Source organism: Pinus tabuliformis, chromosome 8 (genome assembly GCF_031772625.1).
Source record: "Pinus tabuliformis cultivar Carrire ecotype Pingquan chromosome 8, CPIR1, whole genome shotgun sequence".
Lineage (NCBI taxonomy): Eukaryota > Viridiplantae > Streptophyta > Pinopsida > Pinales > Pinaceae > Pinus > Pinus tabuliformis.
Genome location: NC_142294.1, coordinates 46,370,386 through 46,374,440, shown reverse-complemented (window position 1 = coordinate 46,374,440; position 4,055 = coordinate 46,370,386). Strand labels below are relative to the sequence as shown.

At 36.2% G+C, this 4,055-nt stretch overlaps 1 pseudogene; it reads left to right on the top strand.

Annotated features, from left to right (window-relative positions):
• Window positions 1-2,042: 2,042 nt before the first annotated feature.
• Window positions 2,043-3,439, top strand: LOC149234062 (protein NRT1/ PTR FAMILY 8.1 pseudogene; annotated as a pseudogene).
• Window positions 3,440-4,055: the final 616 nt, after the last annotated feature.

Sequence of the window (4,055 nt, the reverse complement as noted above, 5' to 3'; positions counted from 1 at the left end):
ATTCATTATCTTTGGCAACGACTACTTTGCCTCACAAACAATCCACTGTTTTTCAGCTTAAAATGAGGGAAATCTTTAAATCCCTCGAGCTACCCACCATCCTTCATGAATATCCTTCAAAGGGTTTCAAGTTTCTACTAATTTTTTCTGGAGAAAGCAATGATGTTATAGTTGAACAACATGTTTTGCAATTTGAGTATTTCTTAGATAGATTTGAAATAACTCATGAAGATGTGGCTTTAAGGATGTTTTTCCATTCGTTAAAGCGGGATGCTCAACAATGGTTTCAACATTTAAAGATTAGTTCAATCACTTCATGGCAAGATTTTTGGGACATCTTTCTTAAATATTGGGGTGAGCACAAGTCGTATGAACAATACCTCTTGGAATTATATATTGTGCAGAAGGAGACCAATGAATCAGTCACTGAATTTAATAGGAAGTTTCAAAAAAATTATTTCAGCATGCCAAAAGAAATTCGACCTCCTAAAGTTGCCACCATGGTGTACTATTCAAAGGCTCATCCTATTGACTTGGCTTTTTATCTCAAGGAGAGAAATCCTTGCACTCTAGAGCAGATGTTTCTTTATGCACAAGAAATAGAAGATAATTTATGGGCTTGTGGAAATCTTTCTTCTCATATTGAAAGAAAAAGTATTGTTGAAGATAAGAGGGTCTGTTTATGTACAGGAAATTGAAGATAATTTATGGGCTTGTGGAAATCTTTCTTATCATATTGAAAGAAAAAGTATTGTTGAAGACAAGAGGGTCTGCCAAGAAAACAATGGAAATGCTTTGCAGGAAAATGCAGGTTTAGAGATAAGGAGGGGTTTTCAAAAGGTGACAGAGGATTCCCATGTTGTTGAAACACAAGAATTCAAGCATTATGAGAATTTTAATCAACAACTTGTTGCAAAAAATGAACAACACTTTGAAAGCTTGGAAGATCATTATAGTCTTCACGACTTTAGTAATTTTGTGAACAAAGGAGGATCTAGTACAGTTTCTCAAGTGTTGTTGCAGGAAGGAAAAGAATTTTGTCAAGAAATGGCATTGCATGAAAAGCACCAACAATATGGGGAACAAGCTTTGGGTTATTCTACTCAGCGTGAACAATTGTCAGCAGAAAATAAAAATCAATTTTCTGATATTCAGACCTCAAAAGTGGAGTTTGTACAAAAGCCAATACAAAAATAAAAAACAAACAAAAAAAACTACTTTTAAGATCCAGTGGCAGGCATAATGGATTCTTACTTTTCTAAGTCTTTAAAAAGTGCATATTTTGGCATGTCAGTGGTTCCCAGCTATAGATATGCTCTTACGGAAACGTTTTTACGACCCAGGTCATGTTATTTGCAGGTTTCTCTTATAATGTTTCTCATGTGGTTTCTTTGGAAATCCCCATACACCTGAGTAAATGGGCGATGTAAATAAAATAAGCTCAGTAGTGAGAATTTGCTTTTTCATTTTCAGAAATTTTTCGTTTCATTTTTGTAGTTTATGAATAAAATTGCATGTTCAGAAAATAAAGTATTCGAGGAGATTTCAAAACTTGAGAATGTTCAAATATGTTTGCAACCAGCTTCAAAATCTTAACTCAATGCCCAACAGAGGCTATTGGTCCACAGTTCTTAGAACTTTGCAACCAAAGTGTTGTCCCCAGTTAGAGCTAAGATGTTGTAGCTAAATTTTGCATATCCAAACTTAGCTAAATTTCGCATAGCCAAAATCTATAATTTTGGGAGAGAAACGAGGCCAGCACGGCAAAGTTAAAAGGAAACTTGTCTTAGTGATGTTATGGAGCCTGGGTGAACCACTTGAAGCTCTTAAAGATAATATTTTTATGGGATCCATTTACCATCAGATTCTTTACTTAATAAAAGAAAAAGAATCTTGGGGCCCAATCCATGCCATGCATATGGCCATCAATCAAAATTACAAGCCATCGAGAGGAAAGAGTTCACCATAATGGGTTGAATTTCATATTACACATTAATATTTTGGAGAAGGGATCGCATATATTCATGACAGTTGGCACTCGACCAATAAGAAGTATGAACTCTTCAGTGAATCTTGATGATGAATGTACTCAAGATGGGTCTGCAGATATTCATGGAAAACCTTCAGTCAAGAACAAATCAGGAAACAGGAATGCGTCTCTATTTATTTTGGGGAATGAGTGCTGCAAAAGATTGGCACACTATGGAATGAGTTCAAATTTGGTGAACTATTTGAAATATAGGTTCAATAAAGGCAATTCAACTGCAACCAATAATGTCATAAATTCGGTTGGAACTTGTTATGTAACTCCTTTGATTGGAGCTTTTATAGCTAATGCATATTGGGAATGTTATAAAGCAATTGTTGTATTTTCTATTGTGTATGTTTTTGGAATGGCCTTGTCGACTATATCTGCATTTGTTCCAAAACTTAAGCCTCAGTACAAAACTTCAAACCTTGATTTCCATGTAACAACGAGTCAAACTGGTGTTTTCTTCTTGTCAATTTACATTATTGCACTTAGCACTGGTGGGATCAAGCCATGTGTATCATCGTTTGGAGTAGACCAGTTTGATGAGACAAATGATGTAGAAAAGAAAAAGAAACATTATTTTTCCAATTGGTTTTAGCAGTGTTCTTGTTTGGGTCCAAGAGAATGTTGGTTGGGAGTGGGGTTTTGGAATTCCTACTATGGCCATGGGAGGAATATTTGTGTGTCACTTATTTTCAGGTACCTGTCTATACCGACATTAAAATCCAGGGGGTAGTCCCTTGACTCTGATAGCCCAGGTATTAATGGCATCATTTCAAAAATTGAACATCCATGTTCCACATGATAAGTTTGGTCTTTATGAAGTTCAAGATAAGGAGTCTGTTATTGAAAGAAGTCAAAAGCTTGAGCACAGATGGATTCCCTTTTCTAGACAAATCTGAAATAGAGACAGTAAATGATAAAATTACAGTTGGATCCAATAACCTATGGAGACTCTGCATTGTGACTCAAGTGGAGGAGTTAAAAGTGGTTATTTGTATTCTTCCAATTTGGGCCACCGGGATCATTTTTGCTACTATCTCTAGTCAAACGAGTACATTGTTTATGGAACAAGCAGACACTATGGATGCCAGTATTGGTCCCAATTTTAAAATTCCACCAGCATCATTATCTATATTTGGTACTCTCAGTGTCATATTCTGGGACAAGATTGAAGTTGACTTGGCACTTTCATCCCATGCAAATGCACGCCAGTGGTTTGAAACAAAGAAAAAACAAGCAACCAAACAAGACACTAATTTTTCTTCAGCAGGCTACAATGAAGCTTCTGGAAAGGACAAAGTAGAGGATACAGTTGAATATAATTTGTCAAAACTGGAAGAGCTCATGGAAAAAGCACTGTTGGGTATTTTTCCATGGGGAAATACCAAAACCAACACTAAATAAACATCACAGAGCCAATGCTCTGTTTCCTTTGTTCCAGGACCTTTGCACAGGGAAGCTAGTAAAACAAAATGAACTCATAACAATCCATTACACAGTATAAAACATATCTATTGATTTAAAAAAACTGTTACAAACTTCATCCTCTGCGCAGAGAGGGATTCACTGGAGAAACTCTGTCTCTCTCTCACTTCTGGCCTTCCACTGCTATGGGAATTACATAAACTTCAGTTTTACAATGGGAAACAAAAGCATTACATCCCCTGTTCTATATCTCGCACTGCTGTGCGTTCAATACATGTTCTATAAAAAAATACAACGCACCACCGTGTGCAGCCACCATACCCATAAAAACTACAGCTCATAGTTTTTACACCACAGCATATATAACAATGCATAAAACTGCCGCACACCCATACATCGTGCGAAGGCACAATACAAAAACTACCAAAAAAAAATTCAACGCGCAGACACCCTAAAAACTACCACATGTGCAGTCACTACTACACACATAAAAACTACATAACACTTTTTACACATATGCTTACATAGCCATATATAAAAATGGCCCATAACCATATTAAATGGCCTCCACCAAAAACTACGTCAAGCATTAAAA